This window comes from Xenopus laevis, chromosome 3S, assembly GCF_017654675.1.
Source record: "Xenopus laevis strain J_2021 chromosome 3S, Xenopus_laevis_v10.1, whole genome shotgun sequence".
Taxonomy (NCBI): domain Eukaryota; kingdom Metazoa; phylum Chordata; class Amphibia; order Anura; family Pipidae; genus Xenopus; species Xenopus laevis.
The window spans coordinates 93,640,522-93,657,205 of record NC_054376.1 but is presented as its reverse complement, the minus strand read 5'-3'; the positions used below and the strand labels follow the sequence as shown (position 1 = coordinate 93,657,205).

The following is a 16,684-nucleotide window of genomic DNA, read 5'->3' as shown; positions in this document are numbered from 1 at the left end:
ATTAAGTTCAGGGCTTTTTACTTGGCCATTCCAGAACATTAACTTTATTTTTCTTTAACCATTCTTTGGTAGAAAGACTTGTGTTTTCTGGATTGTTGTCTTGCAGCATTACCCACAGTATCTTGATATTCAGTTCATGGACAGATGTCTTGACATTTTCCTTTAGAATTCTCTAGTATAATTCAGAATTCATTGTTCCATCAATAATGGCAACTTGTCCAGGCCCAGATGCAGCAAAACAGGCCCAAACCCAGAATACCCCCACCACCATGTTTTACAGATGGGATAAGGTTCTTATGCTGAAATGCAGTGTTTTTCTGTCTCTAAATGTAACACTCCTCATTTAAGCCAAAAAGTTCTACTTTGGTTTCATCTGTCCACAAAACATTATCATTCTGATTTATCCACATGATCTTTAGCAAACTGTAGATGGTCAGCAATATTTTTGGTGAAGAACAGTGGCTTTCTCCTTGCTACTCTGCTATATACACCATGGCTGTTCCGTTTTCTCCCGGTGGTGGACTCATGAACATCAACATTCCCAATGTGAGACAGGCCTTCAATTGCTTAGAAAGTTACATTAGGTTCCTTTGTAACCTCTCAGACTATTAAACACCTTACAGTTGGAGTTATCCTTAGGGCAACCACTTCTGGGTAGGGCAACAACAGACTTTAATTTCCTCCATTTGTATAGAATCTGACTGTTGATTGGTGGCGTCCAAACTCCTTAGAGATAGTCTTGTAACCTTTTTCAGCTTTATGGGCATCAAAAACACCTCCTTTGTTTGAGCCATGATATACATCCACAAATGTCTTGTATGTATGATCATGCTTTGTTGGATTCATTTTCTTTAAATAAAACAGGGTCTCCCGCTCACACCTGATCATCCCATTGACTGAAAGCACCAGGCTCTGATTTCACCTTTAAATTATACGATAATCATATAATGCACTTGCAGTAATGTTTGTCATTTTTTATAAAACAGGCCCCAAATTAAAGGTCAGTTAGATTTACAGACTCTTCTAATAAAACTGTATACAGTACAGACTCACTTAAATGGTCTGCTCCATTTCTGATTCCACCCCACAAGACAAATGAATGGGCCCTGTTAGAATAAAACATGTCAGTAAGATAATTTGTAGAACTTCCTGAAAGGACTATTGTTCATCCAAGTTGTTGAAAATGTTAATCAATCTTTTTTCACAGTGAAGTTTTATTTTTTATTCTTATCCATGTGTTCTTTAAGCCTAACATTTTCTTACTGGTCAGTCATACTTTTTCGCAGTTAGTCATTTGCTGAGTGGCACTGGAGTCAACTTGTTACATTCGTTTGTGACTTGGGATGGCAAATTTTTGAGGTTCAGATGTTTCTGTTATAAATGAACATCAAAGTAGCACACATTGTAAACTGTGTGCAAGATGCACAGCACCATACATTTTACAGGGTGCAGCTCCTTTAGGTTTTTGCTTCAATAATGGCTCTGACAATAAGTGAAATGCATGCCAATGTTGCAGAACCCCATAGAGAAGCAATGGTTTGTCACTATTGTAATGCAATCATCCCAGATGAAGAAACAGTTGAGATTTTTAAAACATGTGCATGCTGCTTGGAACATTTAAATTTACCCCTACTTTCTACCCTACATTTCATTTCAAGAGCTCTCCAGCTGCTTATCCCTTAAGAAAAGGCTAGGTGCTCATATATGCACATACTCACATTTTAGTTATTTTTATTATTACTTGCATATACTTGCTGATGGTAAATGCATGTACTTCTGTCCTAGAGCTTCTGAGAGATGGTGTTTGGAAACTTTGTAGAGCCTTGGCAACAATGCATGGTTTTATTATTTATAGTTGAATGACATATTTAAAGTCTTCTGAATCTGCAATTTCTAAAAATACACAGTTTTGTGGGGAGTTACCATATAGTTATTTACTAAAACAATGTACATTGCAAATAGCAAACCTGCATCTATCCATTAGTTGTTTGTGAAGGGACAAAATAGCATCAATACACACATGCTATTCTATATTAGTGCCTTGAACAAAAATGACAATTGAAAGCTTATTTGGTGAATTTGATTCCTGGGTGCACATATGCAAGGGAGCCCTGGAATAAGCACTTGCCTGCAGTGATTTGGTTCCCATATACATTGAGGCAAACACAAAAATACAATTTTGTATCCAATTTACCAATGAAGATGCAAATTACCATCAACACTGTTAAATTGTTCACAAGCGATGAATGCTTTTTTACGGTGGCTGACAATTACACTTGAATTCTGTGAAATGCTGCTTTTTCATATATTTGTGCTAGGGTGTATTGTATACAGAGGCAAACAACAGTTATCTGTACTAATAACATTGTGGGGTCTCTGTGCCACATATTTTGGTGAATATATGGTTTCAAATTATGCAGAACTGACCTTGCTTTTATCTTCTAAAATATTGTCTTTGTACCCACAAGCTCAAATAATTTAGCTTTTACTTGAGGAGGGGAGGGGAAAATTGTACTGAAAATTATATTTAATATATAAATGATATTGTCTAAAGATAGAAAATGAAAGGATCAATTAGTAAAATGCACAATATCACTCCTTTCAAAATTTACATCTGGAAAAAATGTATGTTCAGGACTATATTCCAATCTGATCCTGACACCACATGAACATAACCCGCTTTAACTCCTTCCTCCTCACATTATACCTTCTCCTTTTCGTGCCAGGACTGTCTATCCAATCAGGATGGTTGGGAGGTATGCAACATAAGAACATTAGATTGTAAAATGTCAAATAATATTTTTTATTTGGTTGTGATAAAATCAGAAAAAATTGTATATTATTGCATTTTAATGAAATTTATTGTATTTCTCTAGAGAACATGCTTGTTCAGTATATTCTTATACTATTTGTGTACCACTGTGTTCAGTATAGATTTGTTTTATATCTATATATTCAAAGCTAATCACTGCATAAGTGTAAATTTAGATTTAGATTATTAAATCATGTAAATGCATTTTCCATTTGTATTTTGTAAGAAAGTGTTCTTCAAATCTAGATATAGATATGGTTGTTTTTTCTGCAGAAAAGGATTTGTCTGCTGATGATAATTTTTGAAATGTTCTTTAAGTAATTGAAATGTAAACATTTCAAAATGTTAACAGGCTTTTAGAAAGTTTCCTGAGTAAAGCTCCACCACTATTTAAATTAGATTTAACTTCAGATTTTGGAATTCATAAACAGTCAGCTGAAAAAGCTCTAGACTACAAAGCCATAGTAGGTTTCTTTTTTAACTGATACAGCCTACTATTTCATCTGATGTCAGATTGGAGAAACAAACGCTGTCACATACGTCTAGCATGAAGTCTCCTACTGACATTTCCTCTGAAAAAGAAGACAAAATTTCACAGGAGTGGTATGTCAAAGATTTCCTATTTTTTAAATATATTACCAATAAACAAAATGCCATTTAATGTTTGTGCATAAATATTGTCTTCTTCAGAGCTTTTAAAAAATCATCAACGGCACAGATAATGCTGAAGTGAGCTCAAAAATAAAATCCAAACAAGCAAGGAATATCAAATTGTTAGGTAAGTACTCTAAAAGAAACAGTTGAAGCCTAAACTTTCTATTTCAATTCTTGAATAATTTATAAACATAATCCCATATTTCAGAAGATAGAAATTTGGTGATTTTCTTCTGATGGGGTGGCATTTAGTTTAACTGTGTATTGCAGTTTAAGCATATATGTGCGTGTGTGATCTGAGGTTCCTGGGGAACCTTTCTGAAGTGTTTTCTCTCTTTTCCAAATCTTTTAGATTTTTTTTGTTATTTTACCGCTAAATAATACAGAGCATGCCTTTTCTATTACATTACATCCTCTTGTTTTCAAATGTTAAGGGTGCGGGATTACAGGAAAATCCTATGAATACCACATAGAGTTAATCCTTATTTGACCCCACATGAAAGGATTTGGAGCCCTTTTAAAGGTCATGACACACACGTTCATTTTTGTTGCATTCTGGTAATTTTTACTGTTTTTCTTTTTTTAACACTAATACCAAGAAATATGCAGGACGATATAGTCGTTGGTTGGCTTATTTGAAACTATATCCTATTAGAATGTATGTAATTATTTATTTTATGAAATAAACATTTTACGAGTGTTTGTCATGGTCACATGACAAGATCTTTATCGCCAGGTTTTTCCTATATAAAATTTAGCATATATATATTTACATTTACTTATATTTAGTTTTGACATATTAATACCATGTAAAGAGATGGGACCTCAATTTATGAAACACTGTGCTTTAATTTGTTGCCCCAAACTGTGTATCCTAAAGGAGAAAGAGTAATGTGGAAAATGGCCATAAAAATCATGATTATGTTCGCTTTTTGGCTTTCAAGATGTATTTAATATTTCAAGACAGATGGAAGGTAGAACAGATTTGCTCCAGATTAAAAATTACCTCACTTGTGCTCTTTATTTCCACCTAAACTAGAGATATTTCCTTTTAAAGAATTTGCCCTTTAACAATTTCCCCACCCAAAATTGAATTATATAGTTTATAGGCATTTTCAGCAGAGCTGTCTTTTGCACATTTACTTTAAAGGTTTTATACATTTTGTTCTAAAGATCCAAATATAGGTATGGGATCTATAATCAGGATTGCTTGGGACACAGTGTTTTTTAGATAATAGATCTTCCCCTAATTTGGATCACCATACCTTAATTCTATAAAAAAAAAAATTATAGGGTGGTTTTCCCACCACTAAGGATTTCTGCAGCTTAGTTACCATCAAATACAAGGTACTGTTTTATTACTACAGAGAAAAAGGAAATCATTAAAAAAAATCTTAAAGTGAACTATATTGGTGATGGCCTACCTTATTTTGAAATTTTCTGGATAACAGATTTCTGAATAATAGTTAACAAATCTTTATAGTATTAGGATAAAAAACTTAAAAAAAAGCTCTCATTCTAAGATCTACTGTATATAAAGTATAACATACTTCCCTAGGTTCTAATATGTTTGGCCACACATTGACAGGTACCCATGAAATAATAAGACAAATATTTTTATCATATCATTGCTGGTTTCATCTGCAGCCCCCATTCCCTGTCATCTCGCTCTGCTGGGCAATGTGCATGTTCAGGGCACATGTTGGCATCATCAAGAATTTGGCAGTATTGATCCATGTGCATACTTTAAATACAAGGACCAATGTTAAACCAGTGCCATAGTAGTGAGGCAGGTTTGAATAAGCAGACATACATTACCAACAAGAGAAAAACTCCTTTTAAATTATGTATAATATAAACTGTCATCTGATGGTTGAAGGTAATCTTCAACAGTGTAGTACTATATTATCATTTAACTAGTACCTGGACCATGTTATTGTTTTTTTCTTAACATATGTGTTTCAAAGATTTCTGGCTTTTATTTGTCACACCATATAGCCCACAATGACACCCATTAATCCTAAACAGATCATTACTTCAGTTTTTGAGCTTGAGAAAAATGCTCTTATTTAATAATTCCTGTGGTTTTGAAACATCGTTTGGATGGTCTGCAAGATCAAGAAATCACATTTAAGTTCAGTATATATATTGCTTATTATTATATCATTAGACTAGGCATGTGACCTCATTCCCTCATAATTCTGGTTTCTATTTGGATAAAAACAATCAAATGCTTGCAAATGGATTGATTTTCACAAAGATATGTATTCTGTACAATTGACTGAATAAGCTTGCAAAAGTAATAAATTATTATGCTTTCTCTAAATGATCTTGAATATATACATACCTTAAAAGACCTGTAACATTTTTATTTTTTACAGTTAGGGCAGATTTATCAAGGGTCGAATTAAAAAATCTAAATTTTAAATTCAAATTGTGAGCTAATTTGGGGGGCAGATCTATCAAGGGTCGAATTTCGAATTGAAACAACTTTGAAATTCAAAAAGAAGTCAAAGTTTTTTTTGGTCAAATAGGTTCGTTTTCAATCGAATAGGTCCGTATTCAGCAGAATTAGAATCGTACAAATCGAAGGAATAGCGCATTTGATCGAATTCCACAAAAAAACTTAGATTCCACCAATTTACTCCAAATGGGTTCTAGAAGGTTCCCCATAGGCTAAAACAGCAATTTGGCAGATTTTAGATGGCGAATGGTCAAAGTCGAATTTTTAAAGAGACAGTACATGATAAATTTCCATATTCAAATTTTTGAATTTTTTTAAAAATCTAATCTAATTGGACTATTCCCTAGTCGAACTGCACAAAAAATAGCTTGAAATTTGAATTTTTGTCATTCGAAAATTCACCTCAACCATTGATAAATCTGCCCCTTAAAGTGTGTCTCTGTCCAATTATTTGTTGTCAAAAATAAATCCAATTTTTAAAAAAAATAAAATAAAAATGAATGTATAGTTTTGTGAATGAGAGTCATGAATGGCATATAACGCCTGTGTATCCTCCATATTAAGAACCAAACTGTATTCTACACTGCTAATTTGTTTCTATTTTCATAAACTATGCTGAATAAAACAAACAGTTTGTAGCTGTGAAGGACAATAATAGATTAGTTTTAAAATGTATAGAAAACACATTTGTTACTTGTCCTTTGCATATTCTATTGTTAGAATATTAGACACAAAAGCTCAAATGCATTTTCCCCACAAAATATCCATTGTGCAGGCACTTACTAGACAAACTGCATATTTGACACTGAAGTCGAGTAATAAATAAATGATTACAAAACTTTACAAACAATATGAATAATATTTTCTTCTGATTTGAAAATCAATATTCACTGGAATTATGCTGAACAAGTTTCATTTCTCTGTATGAAAATATAGTACACAGAGTAATGAAGGTGGTATGTGTAAGTCTATACTCACTTTTTAGAATATGCTCACCTACTATAATACAGCAATGAACCTGCTGAAATATATGTGTTGCATATTGTGCTGCATATTCATGCTACAGATATGTATTGTTAGTTAAATGGCCAAAGGTTAAACCTGTGGTTTCCTTTGGAAACTATTAAATAAAATACATGTTATATTTTTTAAACTAAACACATTCTTGCTTAGAAGGTGATACAAGTTTTTCGAGAATTGCAAATTATAGTAAATCAAAAGGCTATGTTCACTTTGTTTTTATTTTCATGCAAGGGATAGTTATTAGAAAACTTCTTCTTTACTTATCTTTCTTAACTTTTGCTTAACTTCTTGTCTTGCTTAATTAAAAACCCCTGCAAAAAGAAAAATAAGCTTTAAAAATTAGCCAATGTATATCATGATCTTTAAATTTAACACATACAATTTCATCTAGACCCAGCTGTGCGCCTGGCTTTGTTCAAAAACAATTAAAATAAACAACTTCCCATGAAGCCACCAAAGAAGACACAGCAATTAAAAGAAGAATATTTCCAAGGTGAGGCCTTTTTTCCATATTTTCTCCTATGGATTCTTATTTTGTCTATATTTTAGCATTTGTTTTGCCTGTAATCTATAAGACATGAACAATGCAGTGTTAAAAAAAAATATTTAGCTTAAAAACTAAAGATTAATGCATATATAATATGTATAAAAGCAAAAGGAAATCTTGCATCAACATATGCTTTAACAATAAAGAAAATGTAATGATTGTAAAGGCTTACAATCAGAATCCTTAAAAGTAAAGGTGTGTGGTTTAGTTGATGTGTTTTGCTTTTAGTTACACCTTTATTTTCTTTATAATGGACTACAAGGTGTAATTTTCTTATTATGTATTCACATATCTTGTGTTATCCAACCAGTCTTGACAGTTATGGAGTAATCCATTTATGTGCCTTTTATTCCTGATTTTTAGAATGTTGTTGAACTTAACAATGTTGACTTCTCTTCTATGTATAGAATTCTCCTTTGGCTCAAACATAACCTTATTCAAATTAGTTATGTTATTGTCTATGTTATTGTCTATGTTTCCCATTATTGAAGTACTCAAGAGACCACAGTTAATTCACATAAATTATTACAGGTTACAATTAGTAATGAGCAAAATTTTTTGCCATCTTTTGCATGAAAATGACACCCATAGACTCTAATAGTTGAAAAAAATTGTAGCATGTCAGAAATGTATGCACAATTTGTCGTGTGTCAAATAAAAATAGACTTCAATGCATTTCTGAAAATTTTTGGCGAACCTAAATATATTCGCCCATCACTAGTTATAATAACAAAATAGGATTTGCATAGTTAGGAATATTACGTTTAAGATCAGTGTTGCTTTTCACTTTTAATCTTAATATTTTCTTACTTCAAAAATTATTACTCAGTAATTATCTCTTTTTACTGAACTGTTCCCTGTATTATTGGAGATTATAATACAAATATAAGGATTTATGTTCTAATAAACTTTTATCATCAAAATGATAACTGCAGGTGCATAAATTGCAGATTACACAAATTTTCATCTATTGCATCTCAGTCATATTATACATTTAACAACACATCACATTATTTATTATTAGAATTACTACACACAAGAAATTTTGATACTCACTATAAGTAATAGCAGCCCATGATCATTTATTTATATAGTTCCAGCAATTTAGGCAGCTTTTTACGTGAATGGGTAGAGCGCTAAAAAAAATTGATGTGCATAAAAAAAACAATTTGTCACCTATAAACTTCGATGCATTCGGCTAATTTGTTGCTGTTTCATAAATTTTTGAAGTGAAACGCCTCAGATTCGCCCATCACTATTTAAGACTTGTCGTATGCATATTCAGAAATTGCACATTGATTGGTGTCACAGGTCACACCATTTCATGAAAATAATAATTGAAGGAACTTAAAATTTGGCTGGGGGGAGTGAGTGCCTATAACTTAAACTGCTCTGGGCTGCTCTACAGAAAGCGGTACAGATGCCAATGACACAGATCAGATATGTTTTTGGGTAAAAGTTGGGCCACTAGTCTTTTTTTAAGCATATTTGTAATAAAATAGTTAGCACTTTTAAAATAATTAGGCAATTTTTTGATCTAGTGCAATGGTAGTGTTTATTTTTTAATATGTACCGTATTCATCCTGACATATTACCTACATTTTTAATAACTATAATTCATATTGAGATTTTTCTAGTGATGCAAAAAGTACTTTTAGTTTAATCTGATATTTTGGTCTCTCTGCAGAACTATTTATTTATCCATCTATCTGTATAATTGGTGACTATTCCTTAACATATTCTGGGCAATTAAAACAGAATTGGCTGTTGAAACTAGAATGTGAACCTTAAAAGATACTTTTCTTAAATCATGTAATTTCATCTGTAGGATCCTGTCTTCTTAGCCAGTATGGATCTTTATTCAGGTACTATTAACAAAGAGTCTTGATCAAACCACCTTCTTTATTGTTATTTAAACCCATTTATCTTACATGATGGAAGACCAAATTACTATTTAACATTCTAAGAAAGGTGTTTACCTTCTATAATTCTTTTGTAACAATAACTGTTCTGTGGTAAAACCAGATTTTTTAGTATTTACATTTTTTGTATATTTTTTGTATGTTTTGAAAGCAAACACAAGTACAACCTATTCTGCTATCTGACATAATTACATAATATTGCAATGTTAGTGATTTCAAAAACAAAAAAGATCAGAGCTCCCCATTGACAGCTGCAGTTCAGCCATATATTAAATTCACCTGAAAGCAAGCCGGCACTGTAGGGCCAAAATAATAATGACCTTATTGATTAAATCCAGCTGTTTAGAGCTAGAAAAGCTGTGGTAAGATTTTGCTTGTCCATTATTTTACTGTTTCAATCTCTGGGGTTAAGTATAGCAAGGCTAAATAGAAACCCCACATAGAGAAGAGTCACAGATATTAGCAGTAAATACATGATCAAACTATAACAACACATGAATTATTTCCTACTAAAGTCATCTAAATGGTTATCTTTTATTATCCAGTATTCTACTGTTTGCCTAAGTGTGAAATATTTGTAGTGTTTCAATTGAATTCCTTTACTTGTCTCAATGTATGTGCTACTCTCCTGGAAGACCTTTATCCAGTGCTCACTTGAAGCTTCTGGTTATTTATATGCTGTAAAATAAACCTTTTGACAAATAAAGATCTTATTCATCTTGTTCATATGGTATTGTGTTTATAAAGACTCCATGCTTATGCACAGAATGCATAGTTAATACCCATTAAGCTGACTTTTTCTGTTTATAAGCCTAAATATAGTGTTAAAACTGCTTTTGCTAGTGTGTTGATATATTTAAGATTTGGTGGGCCATCGAGAAATGGCCTTCTAACATATTTGTTGCTTAAAATAATTTGGTTTGATACTGATTGCACCTGCTAAACACACATATTTTTTATATTTCATTTTAAAGTTTAACATGAGACTGGCCATTTTCCTACTTTCCCAGCTGCCCACAGGCATGTGACTTGTGCTTTAATAAAATACAGCCACTGTGCTGCTCTGCAAGTTGGCTTGATGTCACCCCCTCTCCCATTCACTCTCCAGTAGTCTTTCAAAAGAACAGAGCAAGGTAACAAGAGAATGGCTGACTGACACCTCTGCTGAAGGATTCCGCTGCCTGAACTAATAGCAACTCAATTTTTCTGTGCTGCTGTCCCCACTATGATTTAGGCTAATTGCACTGCTTGTATTATCGTGTATTTTACCAACTGGATAAATGGACATACTTTCACCCATTCACTTTAGCGTGATGGCACATAGAGAGATTTGTTGGGAAATCTGTTTTAACCATTGGTGAAAATAACTTTGGTGTCCATGGGAAGCTCCAGCACTAAAACATGTGTTTATATGTATTATATACAGAGAGAGGCAGTGGGAACTTTAGCTCAAGTACATTATATACTGTGAGAGGCAGTTGGAACTTTAGGCCAAGGTCCACCTTACCCTTCCCAAAACGTTACATAATGGCTGAAGAAGGTTTCCACATTGTATAGATCAAAATAAACTCAGAAATTGTTTGAATTGCTAAAAGTGTGACATTAGAATTGCACACAAACAGTAGAAAGTTATGCTTTGTGACTTGAGAGATATCATTGGACAGAAAAAACAATAGATTATCTGAAAGCAGTTCCTTTGTACGGTGCTGGGCATTTCTAAAAGAACAGGATCAGGCATGATGACCAGAGATGGCTGCCTACCCACTAATATTACAACCAAAAAAAATATTTTTTCAAGAATAAAATGTAAATGTTAGTATGAATTATTTGCAATGTACATAGTGTTACCTATTAATAAAATCTAAAAATTTTACAGACTCCAATTAATAGGGTGCTGATATCAAGGTAAATAAAGATGTTCTTATAGTAATGTGTGTCACTCATGTTTTCATAGGAAATATTCTTAATGATATTGTAATGATATAACTTAAATATCCAGTCTCTCAATAAATGGACACAGTCAGCTTATTAATACTGATAAACTGTGATTGTATCTTTCTTCTAAATTAAGTTCATTTGTGGTTCATTTGGTGAGTTTATGTGCTTAAGATGGATGCGTGACAAAAATGGAAAAAGAAAAATTAGTATTTTTACAGATAGTTATAATATACATGCACAGCTTCAGAGGAAAACTGATATGAACTAATTTAGCAAGTCTGTGGGACAGCTGTAAGGAAGCCATGAGAATAAACTATGCCTGAGATTCAACTAATCTAAAATTTTCCATGTAGATTAAAAATGGTTTCCATTTGGTTTTAATTTGCTATTGAGATTTAAGGAGTTTGAAATAAAATGTAGGTTTTTCACGACTTCTTACAATAAATGAGTTATGTCTTACAGTATATCTTTAAATTGGAAAGATATTGTAAAACATTTTATCAAAGTTTATCTGGGAAAAATAGTTAGAGAATTTATTTTGTAAATTTTGCTTTCTAATTCTAGATACTCTTGACTATGTTTATCAAATGAGAAAAAAGACAGCATTTTGTTTTCTAAAAATGCTTTTCACCATTTGATAATTTTGCTCCTTAATGTGAAATAGATATTTAATTTAATTTAATATTTAATTAATTTACAAAAAAATTAAGATTTATTAAGAATAAATAACTCTTATACAAAACTTCTACACATAAAAGTAGTCACTGTCCTATAGAAGTCAGTGAGAGCTGCACTGATCTTATTTTTCAGGCATTTAGAGGTTTTATTGGAAACACTTGCATTTTTAGAGGTTGTAGAGATATTTATCCTTTTTAGCAGACCGGTAAGCATTTCTTTCTGATCTTTGTATAACTTTAATTATCATTCTTAATTTCAGAGAAATAGAGTTTAATTGTGGTTTCAAAAAGCTCTAAAACCAATAAATCAACCTTTAATAAATAGGCCTCTAAGTAATTTAGGGACAGATTTGTCAAAGTGAGAAAGAGTTTACCACTAAAAAATTCACATTTATTTGGGATTTTTAGAAGTTAAACATTTTACAAGAACCTGTTGATAAATATAATTCCTAAAATCCCATAGGAATGAATAGAAAGTGGGTGAATTTTTCTGTGATAAGCTTTAATCTCACATTTTGAAAATGCTATTGTATAATGTTTGTCACATCACAGTATTTCGCATAAACATTTGGTGCATCCGATAATGTAAGTTTCATTTGCAATTGTATTATGGGAGTAATGCTTTAAAAGTCTTATTCAGGTGCATTGTACAAAATCATCACTGCTTTAAAGTTTCCAGCATCCGTGCACATATTTATGCATCACACAGGATAAGAAAGCATAAGTATCTAGTTAAGAGTGAAGCAGCAGGAGGTTTTATTTTTATGATCAGTCTACTTTTAATTAAAGCCGTTCAGTGCTTCCTATGTATGCAGAGAATAAAACATAAACATATACATTTCCAAAAATGTGTAAGATCTTTATCTTGAGATGTGATGAAACAGAGGAAGTTTGATTTTTTTAAAATCAGAGCAATCATAGCTTTGTTTCTTATTATCTAATGTGAGCTCACACAACAATAGCAGCCGGCACACAGAAATATTTTCTAATTCTAAGGAATAAATGGCTCTCTACCAGCCCCTTTACATGTAAAACGAGTAGGTTAGTTATGTCCAATACAGCTAAAAAAGAGCCAGGATAAAATAAACATGAGGAGTTGGATATCTTGGAAAAAATCTGTCATGGGTTTGGGTTAATCATCTCCAGAAGAAATTCAACTTGATGCCTGAAATGTTAGACTTCTTGGAGAAAGTAGTCAGCCTGAGGCAGTGTTGATCTGAAGGAGTGCTCTCCTTGGGTCAGATCTGCAATGCTGGCAGAGTGCAAACCCAGTTCACAAGAGCAGCCCTCCGAAAAATATTGCTGTGGTCGTTTCATGTTTGTACTTTGATTACATAGTTGTAATAGTCATTTTTGCCTTTTAAACAATAACCTGAATAAAATCTGGGTCTCATTTTCCATTACTGCGAGTTTAAAGAAAAGCTAGCCTTATCACTCAATGCAATATGAATGTATTTTTAATATGAAAATTAAAATGTTTCTAATAAATAAAGCGATTCTCAAATATATTACTAAATGGGTTTTTTTTGTAACTCTCGTGTTCTTTTAAAAAGGATTCACATTCTTTATCTGACCATTGTATGACCTGATAACTATTTCCTGAGCCTAAGTAAGGTTGTGACCTGGGTCGCAGAGAGCAAGTTACAGATAATTTTAGAAACCGGTTAGACAGACCTGAATGGATTTTTATTGGGGGAGGACAATGTCTGGATTAATTCCTTATTGAACAAAGTGTTTCAACATTTGGATTTAATAGGATTGGTTAAAAATAAACATTGTTTGTTGCCATATGATGTGCTAGCTGTTTTTGCATTTGTATTGAAGGTCGGTATCTTCTCTCTATCTTTTTATGCAGATCGAATGATGTATTTGATTCATCTTCCATCTGTCTATTTCTTCCCTTTGTCTAAATCAGTCACATTTAGGTGTGTTTTAATCAGGAAAACATAGTCATTTAGTGAGATGTAACACTTCCAAATATCCTGATTGTTTATGAATAAATCAACCAACATATATTTCACCACTATAACTTTAAGGGGGTTATTTATTCAGCTCCGAATACCCGAAATCTGAAAAATTCTGATTTTTTGGACCTTTAAAAAAAAAATCAAAAATTTTCGGGATTTATTTAAGCCCGATCACATGGAACTCAGAATCTGAAACCCGGCTTCTAAAAGCTCTCGAGGTCCTGTATAAGTCAATGGGGAAGGTTCCAGTGTCTGCACTGATGTTCGTAGCAATATCCGATTATTTTGGGTTTGGTATATTTTCAGGGAAAGCTCTGAAGTTCACTCGGCCATATTTTTTTGGGCTTTTTTCATAAATAAGGTCCATTCAAGAATTTGGAGTTGCTCGAAGTTAGATATAAGAAATACTGAGATAAATTCGGACTATGGTAAAAATCCCCTAAGTTTGTCTGCATTTTGTTATACTGGAGGTGAATTTTTTTTTTGAAGTTTGGACCAGATTGACCCAGTGGCTAGTTAGGACAATTACATATGTGTAACTAAGTAGTAAAGTGCTCTGTACATCGGCTGATGTTTATAGTTTCTCATTGTAGAACGAAGTGATCAAAAATCAAATGGAGAAGTCATGCAAATTTAGGGAAATCTTGAAGGCCTGCATGTGAAGACATAATAAATAATAGAAGAATGATAGTATCTCCAGCATACAATTAAAATTGTATTCTTGTTTATTAGTTATTGCACTGCAAATTTTGATTTCATGTAGCAATTTTTAAAAAGGTATTTTTTCATTAGAAGTGTTATTTCATCTATGTATTAAGTATATAGGATCCAGAAAAGACTGATTACATGAAGTCCATTTCCAGACTCCATTTTAAGCAAATAATTCTAATTGTTTAAAACAATTTCCTTTTTCTCTGTACTGTACTGTATATGGGATCCGTTATCTGGAAACCCTTTATCAAGAAAGCCTAGAATTAACAAAAGGCTGTCTCCCGAAGGGGCAAATTCACTAACCAGTGAAAATTCACCACCGATGGCTTTGCGCACATCGCAACACTTCGCCAGGCGTAAATTCGCCTGGACAACCCCAATCCACCAAGATCCGAAGTTGCGCACAGGGTACCGAATTCTGGCGAAATTACGCCAGCGAAATTACGCTCAGCAGTTCGAAGTTACGCTAGTGTTGGCTAATTTGCATATGGCGTGCAGTTAAAGTACAATGGCCGTATATGCTGTAGCAAATACATTACACTAAATAAGGCCAGGGAACCTTAATAAAATTATATAAAGTTGTTATAATGCCCCACACATGAGCCCACAGTATAGTTTAGGTGCCATATGTTAGCAAATGTAGGGGGGAAGGAGGGTACCCAAAAAAAAATTACGATTACGATTACTGAAAGCAGTACCAGTCTGTTGGGTTTATTTAATGTTTACATGATTTTTAGTAGGCTTAAGGCATGAAGATTCAAATTTAGGAAAAGCCCCAGGTCCCAAACATTCTGGATAACAGGTCCCATACCTGTAATAATAAAACTGTAGCTTATACTTGATGGTTACTTAGCTACATGACATCTTGTTGCATTTATTTAATCTTTATATGATTTTTATCAGATTAAAGTAATCATTCCAGATAATAGATCCTATACCTATATTTAAAAAGTATATCTACAAGATCCTTTTTCTTTGGCGTGGTCAATTACAGGCAGGGCTGCCATCAGGGGGGCACAGGGGGTACTGCTGTACTGGCAGGCCCAGACTGGCAATCTGTGGGTTCTGGCAAATGCCAGAGGGGCTGCTATAAGGTCCCATAGAAAGTCAGTATTTAGTGGGCTGGTGGGGGCTGTGTTGGGCCTCTGTGTACCTGAAATGCCAGGGCCTATTTTAATTCTCAGTCCGGACCTGTGTACCGGGCCCATCGGTGAAAATAGCCGGGCCCCCCTTGACAGTGCCAAAGCTGTGCCGCATCTGCCGTAGTCCCGAAGAGCCAAAGTCCCAAAGAGCTGAAGCAATGAAAGAAGCCGAAGTTGAAATTCCGAAGCCGCGAAAAGACCCAAAGTCACGAAAGGAGTCAAAGTCCCGAAGCTGCAAAAAGACCTAAAGCCCCAAAATTCAATATGTGTACAACTGGCCTTGTGGTATAGACAATAGTGGGTTTACTGCTGTATTGAGTAACCACCCAGCATCTTCTAATGGCACATGGAGGGCATCCACATGCATTTCAAAGTCTGTGCAAGTTGCATCTAGAGCTCTGTGTCTAGCACCTAAATCAGGTCTTATGCACAGGGCTTCCTTGAGCAGTAAGCTCTACAATTTAGTGGAGTGTGGCTTGAGGTCTGCTGTAGGTATGCACAAGTACTAAGTGTAAAACTTTCTAAGGGGTACAATTTTGCTTAAAATTACAGTATAAATCAATATAATGAAACCTAATTAAATGCAAAACAATCCTATTGTGTTTAATTCATGTTTAAATAATTTATTAATTGATTTAAGCTATTGAGATCCAAATTATGGAGAGATCTTGGGCATTCTGGATAACAGGTACTGTAGTACCTAGTGGTTGTGTTATTGTTATTCTTTTATTATATAGCAATAACCTTAATCAGCACTTTGCAAACTTTTTATCATTAACGTCAGTGTCTGCTCAAGTCTAGTTTATAATTTAAGGACCTTACCATGC

At 33.4% G+C, this 16,684-nt stretch overlaps 1 pseudogene; it reads left to right on the top strand.

The window, feature by feature from the left end:
* Positions 1 to 16,684, top strand: part of LOC108712377 — an 87,647-nt pseudogene that overhangs the window by 50,222 nt on the left and 20,741 nt on the right.